The following is an 18,492-nucleotide window of genomic DNA, read 5'->3' as shown; positions in this document are numbered from 1 at the left end:
GAATAATTTCAGGAATGATATGAGTGCTTCATAGCTAAGCACACAGACACGAGCAGAGTATGATGTGATGTCTGCACACGATCTTATCTCAATGCTCTTGGAGAGAAAGGGGGATTTTTTCAGTTGATGGAAATTTGATATCTAAGTCTGCTGAGTATTTGTTGGAAATCTTACCGTGAGGCTTATCTGTTTAGGCATGCATTCAGCAAAAATTATTTTTGTTTGAGGGGTATTGGGATGGGATTTTATCTGAATAAGGGTGGGAGTAGGCTAGGTTCCAAGTTTTAAACAGATTTTTTTTTTTTAGTTCTAACAGATTCACTCTACTTATTACAAAATATAAAGAAATCCACTTTAACGTATTTTAAATGAACAGCTGACTCTCTGAAGAATTCTGATGCCAATTACAAAACATGGCTACTTATCTTGTGGGCACCTTAGACATGGGGAAATTGTGTGGCATGACCATAGCACTTTTTCTTTTTTCATAATGGACAATGTTTAATTTTGCATGAGGGCAAAACGCATAACGTATTTGCATAAGTCAAACAATGGAAATGGAAACATATCAGCTGGAGACATAGAATATTTTTTATATACTGTGCTGAAATATGCAGTCCATATTCAAGTAAAAAAATCTAAGAGACTGGTACTATTTCCGTGAGTACAGCAATAATAAATCTTTTGTATTATCTTCCCCCCCACACCCCTGATGCATCTGATCCATTCTTTCTTGTTAAAAACATAACTCACCAATGTATATGTGTGTTTCTACTGCGTAAAGAATGAACAGATAGAGACCGTTGAGCAAACTGCTTTTAGATCCTGAAACTGAAATTAGGATTTTGCTCAAGCCATCTCTCCAACTTTTGAATGAGGCAAAAGGAGTGAAAAGTGCATGGTAGGCATGAGATGCCACAAAATATTATCTCTCTTTTCCATTGGGAATGGAAGTGTCTCACTTTTTCAGTCACATTGGTTGACCAGACACCAGACAAGACTGGTGAATACAAGACTGTTAAGCATATGACAAGGCTCCAGTTTAAATTTTGTAAGCTTTTTTTCAGTGTATTTCTGGTTGGGGATAGGCCTCTTTTCCTTGAAATTTAAATCTACTGGCTAGATGGGTTCTATTTAAATGCCATGAAACATATTCTGAGGGTGTTATCAGTCATAGAAGACTATATTTTTAATTGGGCTTAGTATTTCCAGAATGCTTGATTACTCTGTGATGCTCTCAAGTGCCAATATTTGTGTTAAGACATCATATTAGCCCATATTCAATGTGCTCCAACCCATCCATCACACCATCAGGGCATCCATCTGCCTGGTAACCCTCCTCAAAGGGGGCCACTGAGAAGCATTTAAATTCAGATCTCATTTCTGCCTGAAAACAGACAGGTACAAGATGGTCATGTGCAGGGCTTTTAAAAACAAAATCCCTTCTGGATCAGACCTGCCACCTTTGTGGAGATTTACCTCCTTGCAGAAAATAGTGAGCAGCCAGCATGAACTCTTGTCTGCAGAATGGAAATATCAAGCTGATCAACATTTCCGCATTGCTAGCAAGATAATCCTTCATTTGAGCTGCTTATCTGAAATCTGTCTCATGAATCTGATGGGAGGATTTGCCCTAAGTAGTTAATTATGGTGTTGCTAAATTTCCTCCTCTCTCCTTATTCCTTCACTTTAAGGAAAATCATGCAGCTATAAAGACTATAAACGTCAATTAAAAACAAATGAAACATTATCTAGCTGAACACTTATTAAGGCACCTGAATTTATCTTTTAAACTTTCATTTTGATCTTACTCACTTCCACATATGCTTGCTGTTGGTGGATTTTCAGTCAGAGCTAATCTGGCTGTTCTGACAAAATTGTGGGGTTTGGTGGGTTTGGTTGGTTTATTTTTAGTATATTTGGAGGTTTTTTGTTTGCTTGGGTGTTTGGGTTGTTGTCAATCTGACTTAAGGCACTTGGAGAATTCCTCTGCATCAGGCTAAGCCCTGTCTGTTGTCCTGGTCTGAACCTGGCTCTGAGGGAATTGCAAAGAGAGAATAAAGACACTACCAGATTAATTATTTCTGGGGCATGTGAGACTCTTATAATCTTCTACTCTAACTTATACTGCAGAGAGGAACCATGGTTAAGGAATTGGTTTTTTAAGGTATTTTGTACCTATTTGAGATTTACGAGGTAGCTTTGGTATGTTTTGCAATTTTAAATGCTGTTTTTGACCCCTAATGTGATGATGATAAAGAATTGCAAAGACATGTTGACACACATGATGAAAAGGACCATGGTAATATGGGAAATAGTTGGGTTCACTTCTCACGCATGTAATGCATTTTGTCCATGAGGAAACATTTCACTGGTTATTCAGATTTCTCACCTGACCTCTTCAGGAAGATCCTGTTCAGGTTCTGCTTGCACACAAACTTTCTTTTCCCTCAGAATGAGGTCAGTATATTTTTCTTGGTGCCAGCACTAAATGGAACTGGATGTTCACTGTGCCTTAGGGTGAGACTTCTTATGCAGCTCAGCAAAACGTGCATCTCCTGAGACGCGTGAGAAAAGGACTTTAATTCCAGTAATAAAAGGTGTTTTCATATCAGAGAAGAGATACCTGTAAGATTTAAGTTCTACTTAAATAGTTATAAATGCTCTCATTCTCCTTTTACTGAGTTGGTGAACAGGAGAGACCTGGATTTCATACGGCCTTGGCCTCTCAGGAAGCTGCTGGGCACAGCCTTTCTCCTGGAGAGCTCTCCTGCCCAGAGCTGAGTGTGTTACTCTCTGCAACAACCCAGTCCCTAGAGAAAAGGGAGAAAAATGTACTCAGTTGTTCTTGACATGAAAAATGACAACCTCAGAAGGAGGAATGGCTCCTGTCCAAACTCTTTTATGAATTCCTAGAAGAGGCTAAAGTTTCTCCCTGGAAGGTTTAAGATTTTGGGGATGTTCTCAAATTGCCTTTCATTAGCTTTACATAGCTTAATTCTGGGTGAATCCCAGAAGTTCCCACTTAATCCTCAGGAAGTTTTGGACTCTAGTATTTCAAGAGCAGAGGCATAAGTAAGTGTTCTAGGAATTCATTTGCTTAGGCATTTCTGTGATTTTTTTTTTAATTTCTTTTTCTTTACACCCCTTTCCCACCTTCATCAGGACAGGTGTTACCTTACCTCTTACTCATGTTCATTGTTGTAAAATTCTTAAAAGCCTTTTGGTAAGTAGTTCGTAGAATTCTGCCAAATGTGAACTTATTTGAACAAATAAATGCTTCCTGCTAATTACTCCAACTAGGCACTCTCCAGGGCATGCTGAAGTGTTACAAGAGTTGTGCTTAAACCATGACCATAAGCTTTTTTCTTCTCCCCCATGGATTTTAAAAGTATTTTCTTGAACAGCATGCAAAGAAACTGTGTGGGGGTCCTAGCCACTTACATCACCATATACACAAGATTGAGTACTGAATAATGACAGATTTAGTACAAAACACAGCTTCAGATTTTGTTTTGCATTTCGTTCCTGATAAGACCTGTGCTCAGAGGCTTTACCAGCCCTGAGGCAGTAGGATCCTCCACATGTGCCCAGTGGTTTGATGCCCAAAGAAATTCATCAGTTCATAGAAACCTGTGTGGAACTTGCTTGAGATCCAGTTTTGGTGTTTTTTAACTTCTGTAGGCCCTTAATACACATGATTGTCTTTTATTATTACATTTCATAGGAATTTCATAACTTGAGCAACAGACCCTGCAAAAAGAATGTGAGGAAATAGAATGACTTTTCTCCTGCTTTCTTGAATTAAGAAGTTATTTCCTAAGGCTATCTACTTAACTGCAGCTGCTGTATGTGCCTGGAGATATTAGAAGAAATAGCATTATGGCTCAGAACAGCAGCTTGATTTCTGGTTTTGATTTCTGCTGTGTTTACCACCAGGCCCATTGGGGCCCTTACGCTACTGAGATTGAGTACATTGTTAAAAGCCCATGTGGTGGATGGTTTGTTTCCCCTTAACTATTTTTCATGGTTGGTGGCAGGAAAGTTTCTTGCCACTCCCTTATCTGAGGTTTATGTAATGAATTGATCATAGGCAGTGCTCCCTTTGAACTTATTCCAGTTTGGCAGAGCTCAGCTGTTCCTGAGTCACTGCGACTCCCAGAGGAATTTTTCCTGACTTCAGATGTAGGCAGACAATTTCTCCCTACCATGGGCATTTTGAAAAATGTTCTCAACAAGAGTCAGGCTCTTGAAAAGATACTGAAATGGCACCCTTGTACAGGCATGCTCTGAGTTTAGAGTCTAAAAATATGGACCAGCTCTGATTCCAGGGCACAGGTTGAACTTCTGCTATGTGTGCTGTGCTTCACTGAATGAGATACTCTAAGTGCATTCTAAATAACTCTGCCTACTAGGGTCAGTTAGAATCTCCTTACACAAGAGTCTTAACACATGTCATCATTTACACATTCTGTGTATATGTGTGTTTTCTCATGGTCACTGACTTGTATTCCCATTATCCCAGCAAATAACAAACCAAACCTTTTACCAAGAAGTAATGATATCAGATGTAATACTTCTTAATAAATAACTCTACCAGCTTCTTTTACTGGAAGCCTCTAGATACTAAACAGAGCAACCCAGTATTACACTGATAAATATCCAAAGACAGCAAATTGGAAGTTCTTCTTAGTGATTACCAACCTGGGGTAAGCAAAAAGCAGAACATACCATAAAATAGCAAACAGTAAGTCCTTGAAGTTGCTAGAGCATGCTGACATGCTGACATGTACCTGCTGACATGTACCCTGCTGACAGTCTTGTGGGCTCACTTCATAGTCAATGAGTTTTATGATGATGGTAGTGAAACACTGAAACAGGTTGCCAAGAGAGGTGGTGGATGTCCCATCCCTAGCAACATTCAAGGCCAGGCTGGATCGGGATCTCTGCAACCTGGTCTAGTGGAAGGTGTCCCTGCTTATTGCAGATAAGTTGGATCAGATGACCTTTAAAGGTCACTTTCAACCCAAAATATTCTATGAAATCAGTCCAAAGTAACATACTCCGAAGTAAGATATCAAACTGCAAAAACACCCCCATCTCCCAAACAAACACCTAAACTCTGTGTATGGTGTGGACAGTGAGGTGCATTTGCCCAAGCATCTCTCCCAGACTATAACTGTAGGCCAGGTAGAGTTGCCTGCTGGCAGGAAAGTTATTCCTCTTTTTTTTCCTCCTTAAGTCTCTTTTTGAGTTTCTGATTCACTTCCTTATCTCCTAAGACAAAGAAAACTTAGTGTGTTCATAACTACTGCTGCAGACTCCCTGGCAAACAGGAGTGTTCCCTCTGTTCTCTCCAGAGAATTCTTCTTCCTCTCCACCAACACGTGGAGCAGAGATGTCTTGCCTCTGCTGCTCTCCACAGGAACTTTGCAGTAAAAATAGTGCACTTGTTTGTTTTTCTCCCCAGAAATGATCCCAAATCTTGATGTTACTTCCCTATCCTTTTTTGCCAAATCACTTTTACCACTTGTGTGTCTCTTCTCCTCCACTGGCAGAATGCAAATATACCAGGTGGGACCAACTGTCAAGGTCTTTTTTGCCCTCTTTAAAAATATTCTATGGCTGTAAAACAAATTTCAGGGCACCTTTAATAAGTAAATAAATAAATAAAACCAATAAAAATTGCTTACTCTTAAATTTATTTTTCACCTATATTTTGTGTAGGAAACTCTCCCAGACTTATGTTTTGCTCCCAAATTACCAGAAGCATTCTTTCAAATTGCTAACAGATCCAAATAGCATGTGTAAATGTTGCACAACATACACATTCCTCAGAATTAATGTTTAACAATAGAGTGCCACCACTGAGAAGGTATCTGTAAACAGTGCTTGTTTATATGAGAACCCTTGGCATATCTTCTGGCGGTGAAGAGCAGATCTCAAATAGGTTTGCACCTGAGTGACTGACTTACAGTTATTCAGCTCTTGTGATGCAGGAGAAAGCCAGCTTCCTGCAAAATGAGCATGTGACCTCAATTACCTATTTGTAATTTGGTTTTAAGTATTCCAAATGAGGCTGCTATGTTTTAGTTGTATTTTGTCTTGTGCAATTACATTAAAACAAGCATAGATGTCCAACTGTGGGACTGAGGTTGCACTCAGGAAAATACACATTAACTTCAGAAAAAGTAGAATTAGATGTACGCACACAGGCACGTACTTTCCCAATGTTTGTTGAATTCAGCTTGGGCTCCCTGATTTAGGATTAATTGTACCAGTGTCTCATTATAGTATCCAAAGATAAACACAGGGATAGAAGGGTGTTAACATCTTTATGGGCCAAACAATTTATATATATATATATATATGTAAAAAGAGCCTTTTTTCCTCCATGTCTAGAATAGACAGCATTGCACTTGCCTGTATTTATCTGGACAAGTCACCAGTGAATCAGGGCTGATGGGCTGTGACCTCTAGAAGTTAATATGTTACACACCAATAATATAAAACAGTGTTAAGCTAGGAAATGCCAGAATTAGTGCCTACTCCAGGGCATTTCTAGTCCAAGTGTCTTTACTGCTCCCTTGTTTCACAGTACTCAAGGTATGTTGCTGTACTGTCATCACAGCTTGAAGACATAACTGCACCACCCTCCTATCCCACCCCACCCCAAAACAGGAAACTTATCTGGGTTAGCAAAACCTTTCCCTGTTGTTCATTGGGGTTTTTTGCCCGTTGTAATCAGGATGGCTGTAACCAAGAAGAGGGCATGGGGAGACTGAAAGTATTTCTGGAAGCAGCGGGCTTGTCCCTCTTGGCACACTGCCTGCCCCTCTGCATGCCATGCACAGACAAATAAAGCTGCTCTGTGTGTGAAGCTGTGGTGGTAAGAGGGGGAAAAAAAGAGGGAATGGCTTTGTTAGGGACAAACAGGCAGGCACGGTTCCTCTTTTCATAATCTGTGCCAACTTAGATTAGCTTGAAGTGACTATGAAACTGCAGTCTAAATTAAATTTCATCCCATGTACCCAGTATTATTCATAATTGCTCAGAGACAAGGAGTCTGTTGGAGTCTGGGATGGCATTTAATTATTTTAATACATTGCCCTTTCTTCTTCCTAGAATCCTCGTTTGCTTTCTTTTCTAACTAACGAGATAGACTACACAGTCTTAGTTAATCCTCAGACTACATATCTTCCATCCTACATACCAGCGGTAGTAGGGATCCTCTGGAAAAAGAAGAGGTTAGTCATTTCCTTGAAACACTGCTGCTGTTGTTCAGAAGTAACGCTCCTGCCAGGCCATGACTGGCAGCAACAAGGTCTGAGTTCCAGTTGAAGGGAGTTGCTCCAAAAGCGGCGTCTTGAGGCCACACCTGGACAACTGGAAAAATTATACTGAACTCTACTATTTCAAAAGCAGAGGCATAAGTAAGAGGCAGACACGAATCAAACAGTTAACAAAGCTTTGGAATTTGGGGTTTTTTTTGTAAGACAGAATAAAAATCTGACCAGGTAGATAAACAGTGATAGTAACTGACTGTTACAGTTATTCTTTAACTATAACAGTTCATAGTCTTTTTCCTCTAAGGAAGCAATTTCCAGGGTAGACTTTTTCCCATCATCTAAAATAAGTGAAAGCTAAGATTTGTTGGGTGATAAACTGTCCTGTAAAGCAATGGTTTGGTAGGTGCTTGGCTCCCCGATGGTTGCGCCTCTGGCTCCTCCATCTTTGTGGGCCCTGGCAGCTCTGCCAAAATCACCTTCACTCTTGGTTGGCCGGTCCCAATCTGGCACAGCCACTTGCATGACTTCTGAGGCTGCAGGATTTCTACAGTGCTTTAATGCTGAGAACTACCCACAGCCAGCAGGCTGAACTGAACCGAATGGGGTGCTGGACATGGATCTTCAAGGAGGCAGGAAAATGGTTTTTTTCTGCCTCTTATCCAGTCTGCAGGACAAAATCTTGTGAATCCCCTGGCCAAGCTGGCTAAGCATAAAAACTAATCTTGCTCACAGAGCTTGACATTAGCTGTTGCCTTAGTCTGGGACAGCCATTTGCCCAGACACATTTCACAAAGTTTCAAAAAAAAATTAGAAAACTATAAATATCCCTGTTATGGTTGCAAACTTTTCCCCAGTTTGTAAACTCCATTTCTCAGCAATGTCTCTCGAGCGTAGTAACACAATGTACAAAAGAAATAGTCTGTTGGGGCTTTCTGTTTACCTCCCCCTCACCCCACTGGATGGCAAAGGATCTCCTCTGCTGGGGTTCAGAGATGTCTAGCGGGGAGGTTGTTCTTTGATTTTTGGGGCCAGTCATCAGGTTCAGGACTCAAAGGGACTGAGTTAAAGGTCGTTGTGCTGCCTAGGTGTTTTTCCTTTTGTTTTTTTATCATAAGAATGCCTGGGAATATAAGAGACAAAAATACGAGTCCTTCACAAGTGGCTGAAATCCTTATCCCACTGATGGTGTGTTCAACCTGATAGCTTCAGCTCATCAGAGCAGCCATGGGCTCAGGAACTCAAAATCTTTGGTCTTATTTTTATACCTCTCTCTCTTCAAAATTGGAAGGTCTGATAACAAATCTACCCAGGGCGCCCTTTCAGCTTCCTGCTGCAGCTTTGCTTTTATGATGGTGTTAGCAGGATCTTTCATCATCTGCCTCCCCAGAGCATCTCCTTTCATGTCCACGTGTTTTACTTGCATTTGAAGTAAAAATAAAAGGGTACTTGGTTTTGCTTAAAGCATAGCAGGGATTACAAAGACAGATATCATGATTAAAATAAAGCCAGCCAGTTCTCTTTTCCAGGAGGTAGTGACACCCTACTCACTTCGCCACCTTCGGAAAGGAGTTGACCCCTCCTCCCAAAGCTTCATATTGGGACTATGAGCCTCACGTTTCCAGGGAGCAGGGGCAGAGGCCTCCCAGTGGAGGGGGGCTGGATACAAATATTTAAAAGCCTAATTTTGCAATAAGACCTTGGAGAATTTTTGTTATTTTGTTCTGAGTTTGTTTTCCTGCCAATTGCTCACTTCCCTTTCTCAATCATTAGTCTTTTCCAAGATTTAATCCAATAATTGAAATGTTATTAAGACTTTCATCGGTTATTTTCTTGATACAGATTGTCACAAGACTGTTGAAGAAATCATGCTCACTAAAATTTCTTTCCCTGAGTTTTCCACAGCCTGTTTTCTTATTATGCTGTTGGATGACTGCAGAACCACTGATTTAATTTTGAGCTTCTATGATAAAATTTAAACTAGAGATGAGTTCCTATCCATTTTATTGGCTCATCTGCCAGATTCTGTTTCCCTTGAAAAAACTTCAATAAGGGATAAGAGTCCTGAATCCTGAGGTTCCACTACAAGTTGACCTCAAATATCTTTACTTTGTCAATGATGAATCACACATTCTCACTTGAGTCCACTAACACAGATATTCAGATCCTCACGTGGGTATTCAAGAATCAAAGAGTGGTTTGGGTTGAAAGGGACCTTTAAAGATCATCTATAGTCCAACCCATCTGGCATTGGGAGAGACACCTTTCACTGGACCAGGTTACTCAAAGCACCATCCAATCCAACCTTGAACGCTTCCAGTGATGAGGCCTTCACAACTTCTCTGGATAATCTGTTCCAGTCTCTCACCACCCTCATGGTGAGTAGGGAAGTAGAGAACTTCTTCCTTATGTCCAATCTAAATTTACTCCCTTGTAGTTAAAACTGCTAGCCCCTTGTGTTATCACTACATGGCCCTGGTAAAAGTCTGTCCACATCTTTCTTATAAGCCCCCTTCAAGTATTGAAAAGCTGCAGTAACATCTTCCAGGAGCTTTCACTTCTCCAGGCTGAACATCCCAAATTTTCTCAGACTTTTTTTCTTAAGGGAGGTGTTGCAGCCTTCTGACCACTTTTGTTGCCTTCCTCTGGACCCACTCCAACAGGTCCATGGCTCTCTTGTGGTGAGGGCCCAGAGCTGGATGCCATTCTTCAAGTGTGATCTCAGGAGAAGTCACAGGCATCCGGAGTGCCCATGTAAGTCAGTATGAAAAAAAAAAAAACAAACACACACACAACCCCAAAAAAAAACCCAAAGAAAAATCCACCCCAAAGAAAACAAAACTAGAATCATAGCATTATATATGTATTTTACAGTCTATGTTACATCTATCTGAAAATTCCAGGGTTAGACATGTTTAGTGTTCAATCATCAGGAAGGAATGAGGTATTCATAAAGTAGTAGAGTAACAAATGTAGTCTTCAAGATCTGTATTAGACAGCAGTCTGGAAGTACAATTGTAATGTGTAAGCGAATGGTACTTAATAATTTTCGAGGGAATCACCTTAAAATTGAAAACATGGTAGCAAAGTACTGTGGATTTTCAGTGTCACTCTTGCACACACCATTGTTTTTCAAGGGGTTAAAAGCACCACATCTCAAATTGCACAAAGATTCTCCTGTGCTATGACATTAAAATCTCAGAGAAGAGGAAGGTTATACCTACACTGAAGTGATCCTGCACTGGAGCTGTACCTGTTTAAGACATGTTGCGAGTTTTGCAACAGTTCAGCTGGGATTGGGCAACCTGACAGAGATTTGTTTCAGTAGCCACGAGAGGAGGCTGCTGTGGGGGATGGCATGGATACCTTCTGTCTGTGGCATGTACGATGTCTGCAGGTGGGACCCCACCATGTTCCTGCATTGGAGCAGGACCCAAGGTTATCTTCTGCACATGGAAGGATGAGAACAACCAGGAGGCTGCTCACACCAAGCACCCTGAGTAAACTTCACATAATCAATGACTTAGGCTGCAGAGGTTGCTGCAAGACCCGTAGCTGGTTACCCTTATTGTGCACCCACAGGGTCTGACTCGAGCAGACAATTCCTTCAAGTTCAAAAAGTGTTTGGACAATGCTCTCAGACACATGATGTGATTTTTGGAGTGTTCCAGTCCAGAGCCAGAAGTTTGACTCGATGATCCTTGTCGGTCCCTTCCAACTCAGGATATTATATGACTCTATAAACAACTGAGGTAGTATGGCACATAAAATGCAAAGTACATATGATCAATTAAAATGTCACTCTCTGACTTTTAATTTTCCCTTGTAAGGTGCAGACAGGTTCCAAAACACATTTTGAGTGAAAGTTTGTGAAGACTGCCATGTGTTTTGGTTCAGTACCGATAACTAAACTTAATGGGGCTTTTGAGACAGACTTAAAACACAGGCCAGTGTTGTGAAAGCACCTCCATAGTTATTGCAAGTGTTAGTCTAATGTACTTTAGGAGGATTTAGACCTTTATTTGTCATCTTCTAGTAAAAGAAAAAACTGCATGTAAATCTGTGGGTTCCTTTAATATTGCATCGTTTTATGAATATGTTTAAAATCAATTTATTCCTTTAAATCTCTATGGACGCATGCCCATTTACTGAAGAGTTTGTGGTCTTTATCCTAGACCCTTCATAGTCACTAAGGCCTTTCTGTGATAGATACTTGCATTGTAAGAAAAGATGGGTTTCCGTGGGATTATTGTTTTCCTCTCTTGTCATCCATCTCTGCTGAAGAAGGTGGAGAAAAGGTGTGGCTCTGGCTCACCTCCCACTCTGCTGGAAAGATAAACTGTGTCAACAGGCTGGACAGCAAGTGCTAAGGCAGACACCAGCTGCTGCCAAGAGAGCTCTTGCCATGGGGCCAGAGGAGGAACCAAGCACAGCCCTTTGCATCACAGTTTGTTTTCTGGGCTGTCCCTGAAGCGACACAGCACTGTATCACCCTGTGTTGCAAATTCACTGGAAGCTTTGTAATCTGGTTATCCTAGTCTGCAACCATGAACTGCAGGAAAGTAGTTCTCTTTATTTATAAATTAGATGTAATCCATACTTATTTTTCCAGAAGACCTCTAAGGAGCTACTTTTGTATTCTTAATACCCTGAACTGGAGGTAATTTTCATGCTGTACATTTTCTGGATACCTGCAGATGACTCACTTGAAGAAAGGGAGTGTCGTTTTATTTTAATTATGTAATCACTTATACCCCTCCCCTTGACTGAGATTGCAGGGTGAGGAAAGCTGACAAGCCAGGAGAAGACAGAGAAATAAAAAGGTTCCAAAGGTTCATCAACCACATCATGTCAGGTACAGGATGTTTAAAGCACATGGCAGACTTTTTACCTTCACGTTGTCTTTTAGGGGCCAGTAAACAGCAGATTCCTGTGAAGATTCATGTAGCTCCAGTACAACTAGCTAGAGGTAGGCTTAAGAGGTGATTAACTTCACATTCAAAAGAAAGAGGGGAGCAAATGAGAGAAGTTGTGTAGAACCACCAGTCATTACTGCCCATGCTTGCAAGCGATGCAAAAGATTTAGAAAAAAACAGTTGGAATCAGTAGAAAATCTCTCAATATCAGTTGGCTTTGGTTCAGCACAGTGATGTTGTCCAGATAATCCATATTTCCCCCACCCCGGACAGTTTCTCCAATCCCTTCCTTGATAATTCAAGGAGAGTTTTTTGGTTTCTAACTATGTGTTGCTTACAGGAGCAGGGGGAGGAAGGTGACCACAACCCTTTCTGAAGAGAGAAGCGCTACTCTGTCTTGTCCCTGCATGACCATGTCTGCCCAATGACACCGTGGTGAAACAATTGTGTACTTGTGTACTTCATTTTGGACCAAGACCTTCTGGATTTGTACAACCAGACATCTTTGGAAGATCTCCTTCATCTTCCTTTGCCATAACTAGCTAACCTCTATCTTCTGGAAAAAGAAATAAGCAGCAGGATTGGCCTCAAGGTATGTTAGCAAAAAGAAAAGTATTACTGTCTTTTAACTTATTGATATCAAAGTGTAAAGCCTACAGAATGTACGAAAGGAGAGTTAATAAGCCTTTGCTGGCCTCAGAGGGTAGGTGATGGGAAAGCCACCCTTCACACCACTGATTATATCATGACATGATGGTGGCTAGAAAAAATTTATTGTATATGATGTCAATCCAAATATGTTCAGAAAGAATTCATCAAGGTAAGTTATTTTCTTATTTACTCTCTCATATTTGTGACTTAGGTCTGAATTATATGTAAGGCTTTATGTATGTCAGATGTCATCTGCCATCTTCAGATGCTTCCCTGATAATAGTATCCATTGAAGTTCTATCCTTCAGGGCTATGAGTCTCATATTAATACCATTTAGTGATTTCAGCAGGTTCATGAGGTCTGCACTTGGGGAGGGAATGAATAAAAGGTAGGCCTTTGGGAGTGCATGTAGTAATTTACCAGGAAGCAGCTATTCAAGTCCCTGTTCAGTTCATGGAGAATTCTAGAGATGATATATCTCAAAGGGTCTTCTTTTCCCTGAAGAATTAAGGAATATAAGTTGAATCTAATGTTGGTGACGTTCCATATGCATATACATCTTTGTGCACTTTGAGTTGTTGGTAAACTAAGGCAATCACAAATTAGGTAACTCAACAGAAATAGTAGCAGCACCGAGCCTGCTACTTTTGCTTTTCTTTGCATAAGTAGATATGTATTTGTCTTTATGCATAGCATGTTAATTTTGATTTAAACACAGAACCAAATCCTGTTTTCATTTGTGTTGCTATCAATCAGGATTAACTGAGAGGTGCATCAGATGATGCAAGTGTGAGACGAGAATTATGTAATCAACTATGAAATTCTACAAAATCTCTGTTGTAATTTATCCATCCTGAAATTTGAAAATGAAACCTGGATATACCACTACCTCCTAACCATGGAAACTTTCTAAATTTCAGTGAAATATTGCCCTGAAAAAAAAAAAAAAACAACAAAACAAAACCAAACCACTATTTAAAAGTGGTAGAAGTTTAACCCAGCCTGTGAGGTAAAACATAGTTGTGGACAATGTTAATAAAGCTTATCTCATACAGTGTTAAATATTTACAGAGAGGACTGTCAGTGCATATAATTCTGATTATAGCATGACTATATTATGTATATCAAAATAGAAATAGCCTCCTTGATATAGAAACCCTTACACTGAATGTTCAGTACAGACATAGCTCACTTGAGAACTGTTTTCTAAGGGCATTTGGCACTAACTTTAAGAACGGTTCCAGGAGTTAGTAGCTGAAGCCCCACATGACAGTCAGTGCTTCAAAGGCAGATGGTGCTCCTCACTGCCATCGCTTTCAGCTCCAACTGTGCCTGCTGATTGGAGAGCTGGGTACAATGTCTGGGAGAGGTGCAGGCTGGTTGAAGAGGTGGAGATGTGATGTTGCGTATGCAGTTTGTTGCACAAGGAACACTGCACAAGGAACGGATCGTGCCACATCCGTTGCTTACATAGGAGCTTTCTGATTTATTGTGGTGCTAGACCATGCATGGAGCGTCCCTTCTGCCATCTTCCTGTCAGTCCTGCCCAACTTTACAAAAGCCTGGCCTGTCTGTACTCCACTAACTGGAAAACGACCTGCCAAAGTGCTGTACTAAGACTTCACGCCACTTCTAAATGAACTGTTTTCAGAGCTGTGGAAAGTTATTTTCACAGAAGCCTCATTAAGTTTCCCTTTCTGATAGTTCTGCTGGGCTGAGTGGCATAAGATCTCTACTTCTCTTTCACAAATATTCTGAAAGAGAGGGTAATTCTAAGCATTGTACAACTTACTTTCATTCTTACCACAGAAAGAGGAAAGGATGAAGGGAATTTTAGTGGCACCAGCATCTGTGAGGTGGTGAATTGCATCTCTGAAATGCTGCTTTCACAACCTCAGACTCTCCTTGGCATGGCAAACAAAGAGCAAAAACCTCACAGAGAGGAATGGCCGTAGCTGGGTCACCCTGACCAGCAGACCAAGTGGGATTACCCAGCTCAGTACAATGAAGATAAGCTTACACAAATTAGTTAGTGTTTTGAAATTTGTTTTGTAAGGTAGTCAAGATTTTCCAAAGGCTTTTTTAAGTCATATAATATGACATGGTCTTGAAAACTGATTTTATATTTTCCCTTCTCTGACACTGTTCAGAGAAGTATGTTCTCACTGTTTAGATGAGTTTGAGTCACACCATTCTTCAGTTTTGGAAAACATCTTACATTAGCATCTTGCCTAGGAAGGTTCTCACCACAGCTGAGCCCAAGAACATGAGCTTTGGCCCACTGGGTCTGTCCAGGTAAATATTCTTTCATTAATGTCAGTTCAATTGCAGACTAGGCCTTGGGTTTCAAATACTGAAAAAAGCACACATAGGAGGAATAGTAGAAAAGGGAGGAAATTGTAGGGCAATTGTCCAAAATATATGGAACAAAATGTTAGGGAAAACAACTGTGGTGAAAAAAAAAGAACAATAAGCGTGTAATTAATACCCAACCTTTAAAACAAAATCCTCAAAGTTCTACGGTTCTTACATTCAAGACTGTGTGACCATATTATAGAGATGTATCAGCTTCAGTCTGGATTATGTAGTTGTCTGCTGTGTCCACTTTTAGACACATTTCAAATAACTCTGAAAAATCTTCCCTTCTCTTTTTTTTTTTTTTTTTTTTTTTTTGCTGTGGATAGCAAAGTAACGGAATTTTGTGAGCCTCAGGCTACACAGCTCCAATTGCTCTAATTACAGAGCCAAGAATTTTACAATTGTACAGTAAGTCAACTCTCTTACAGGGACTAATGCTTAAATTGCAACTTCTAGATTGCTGAGAATGGGAAAAGGATTTATGTGGTTAAAGATGTGTGTTTGCTATTAACCAAACCTAATCGCACTAACTAACTTCTATTCATAATTTTTTCTTGCTATAAATTAGAGTTTGTTATTTTTGCTTTGGTTTTTAAGCTCAAACCTGGTTTCTGATTTTAAGATGGTCCTCAAACAGTGGAATCATAGGAAAAGATTACATGCTAGACTAGAGAAAAAGCTTGGTTAACTGGTGCATGTTAGCTAATGCTGAGCTAATTTTAACCTCTTTTGCTACCTTATAAACAAATTCTTTGGTATTAGACTCATCTTACTAGATTCCTTACATGTTCAGTTACGCTTATACTATAAACTCAAATTCCTGAAATATTACAGGCCAGTTTTAGCAGAAGAAAAATGCAGCCTTAAAGGTTTGATTCACTACCAGCAGTGAAGGTGAGAAAATATAGGAATAAGGTTTTAAAGACTGTACAAAAGCATTAATGTGAAATTGTTCTGGTGAATATTTTTAAAGGCCTAAACTATTTTTTGTCAAGGATTTTGTCACCTAAATGTTTACATTTTCTTAGGAAATATGTTAAAGAGGCCCATCTAAACAGAGATGAAGCTATATAGAAATGAAAGGGTTAAAAGCCGTCTAGGGGTGGGGTTGAACATGCCAGTCTCACAGACATTTTATGAGCTTGGCAAATACTCACACAGCCCCTCTCCAAACTAATGCCCTTTGCCTAAAAAATGAGCATAGCACCACGGTTGTGGGGATTACAATGCACACTAGAAATACCCCCTTTGCCCTTCTTTTAAGAGCCAGGCCCAATGCCAAAGAGCCTGGAGAAAGGCAGATTCCCATGCTGTATCGCAGAGTGTACTCACCACATTTTACCCAGATTTTCCATCAGCCAAATGGGACTGAAGAACAGGAGAATGGGCAGTCGCTTCTGCTGGTGCTGTGAGTTCGGTAATTAATAGGCTTTCACTCTTTTGCTGTGCTATATAAAAAGAAATGAGTATCATAAGCAAATATTATTTTGTTTTACACCTCTGCTCATGTATATCATGGTAGAGTAAAAGTTACAGCTGAGGCAAGAGAAGTTCTTTCAGGTTCTTGAAATAACTGATGCAGCATAATTTGCTAATGATGCAGACAGGAAAAGGTTTGGACGGTTCTGCAGAGGTTTGGTTCCTGTGCAGCCTTTGCATCTATTCTAGGATAGGGAAGAGTTCATTAAGATTTCCGAGGAAAAAAGGGGAGATGAAAAATGACTGAATAAATGATGAACAAAGCTATGAAATCAAGTTCCCATGATTTAACAGATCACCATTCATTCCTGGAGCTATGGTAAGTGACAGTGCACAGTTGCTGAACCAATCCACTTGCAAAATAAAGTATGTAACCTAGCCTATTTATTTTCATAAGGGCTCAGATTAAGATCATGTATGTGGCTCATTACCATGGCATGTGGCTCAGATGACTGGGGTAATTACTGAACTGTGGCAACTCAGTCAACTTCTACCCATGGTAGCAGGGAAATTAGAGATCCATGTTTTGCTTCTTCAAATTCATATTTTTGTTTCTCTACCTACAGCTAGGACAGCCAACTGCCTCCCTTGCCCTCAGGCCATCTGTATATGCAGGGATGGAGAGGAGGGAACAGAAGTCAGCATTCTCAACTCTCTGCTGAGGAGATGGGAATTAAGGGAAGACCTCAGGTTGCCAAAGCAAGAAAAGATAAAGTTAAGGATGGCTATACTACAATACAGTAGTACTTCCCTGTCTGTTACACACTGGGGTAAAATACACAGAAACAGGTATTTTGATCATAACATAAAAGCCTTGGTAGACAAACGTGCAGTACAGAAAAGGTGAACACGTCCTTTTCTGTTACTGGCAAATTAATCCAATGTTTGAATGTTTCAAAACATTTACAGTCAGCCTGGAATGAGGGTTTCTCCAGATAGCAATGCCATCAGCCACATGTAGCTTTTGACCCAGATCTGCCAAGTCTTGCTGGCTGAGGAAGAAACTCTAACTTTTGGAGCCAAAGAAGCTGCTTGCATTTACTCTGTCTGATTACTGAACTGGGCAAGACACTCTCCGATGGGCAGAACATGCCCATCAAGCTAAAGCCTGAAGGGATGGAAGTGTTTGGGGGAAGGAGTGACCATTAAGCAGAACCTGTGGGACCATCACAAAGGCAGTCAAGAGAAATGCAAGTCAGGCAGCATCTCCCGTTCCCATCTCAGTTCCTCACCCAAATCTCTCAACCGGCATGTCACTCAGTCTGCTTGCTCCTGTCTCATGGTCCCTGTGTTGGCTGGTAGCCTGACCCGTCTGCCATCTCTGCCATCCTCCCACCATGGCCTGGAAAGCAATGTAATGCAAATGGCTGGCTGGAGAGGAGAGAAACTCCTGAAACATCCGAGAGGCCAGGCTGCCCAACGCCGGGCACGCCGGACAGCGGGCATGTACCTCAGTAATACTAGGCAGGCTCCCCCGCCTCCAGCCTTGTTCTCCTTTCACACAAGCGTTAACAGTCGATATTCTGGGGAAACGGCGTGAGGGGGATACTCCTAAAACAGCACACACAGATTTTCAACGCGGTGCCTGAGTTGCCGCGAAGGTTATGCCGGCGGGCGCCCCGCACCTCCCGGGCTGTGGGTCTGCCTTCCCCATGATGGGCTCGTACCGCTGGAAGGCAAACCCGGGAGAAGCCTGCCTTGCCATGACTGCCCCGTCAGCCACGCCAGCCCCTCTTCTTGATCAAAGTCGCTGGTAGTTTTCAAGTAGTTGTTTGTGCCGCCTCCGAAAGAAGAAAAAAAC

The 18,492-nt window shown here is 40.9% G+C and overlaps 3 long non-coding RNA genes across 7 annotated transcripts in view; 1 reads left to right on the top strand and 2 right to left on the bottom strand.

Annotated features, from left to right (window-relative positions):
- The window catches only part of LOC108497397, a 17,958-nt gene extending 17,157 nt beyond the window's left edge, over nucleotides 1-801 (bottom strand). The window contains exon 1 of the long non-coding RNA XR_001874800.1: nucleotides 754-801. This is a non-coding gene — a long non-coding RNA (uncharacterized LOC108497397). The remainder of the gene's footprint in view (nucleotides 1-753) is intronic.
- On the top strand, nucleotides 798-17,522 carry LOC108497396. 5 transcript variants are annotated; one of them, XR_001874795.1, is made up of 5 exons: nucleotides 798-901; nucleotides 12,543-12,794; nucleotides 15,005-15,149; nucleotides 16,881-17,010; nucleotides 17,258-17,522. It is a non-coding gene; the product is annotated as an uncharacterized LOC108497396 (long non-coding RNA). The 5 variants fall into 5 exon arrangements; XR_001874799.1 differs by lacking the exon at nucleotides 16,881-17,010 and having other exon boundaries at nucleotides 17,258-17,520; XR_001874796.1 differs by lacking the exon at nucleotides 15,005-15,149 and having other exon boundaries at nucleotides 17,258-17,518.
- On the bottom strand, nucleotides 16,134-18,492 carry LOC108497398. Its single transcript, XR_001874801.1, has 3 exons — nucleotides 18,142-18,492; nucleotides 17,924-18,033; nucleotides 16,134-16,660 (listed from the first exon to the last, which is right to left on the bottom strand). It is a non-coding gene; the product is annotated as an uncharacterized LOC108497398 (long non-coding RNA).

This window comes from Lepidothrix coronata, unplaced genomic scaffold (genome assembly GCF_001604755.1).
Source record: "Lepidothrix coronata isolate B3197 unplaced genomic scaffold, Lepidothrix_coronata-1.0 Scaffold47, whole genome shotgun sequence".
In the NCBI taxonomy this organism is placed as follows: Eukaryota; Metazoa; Chordata; class Aves; order Passeriformes; family Pipridae; genus Lepidothrix; species Lepidothrix coronata.
This window is presented reverse-complemented; position numbering and strand designations above follow the sequence as displayed.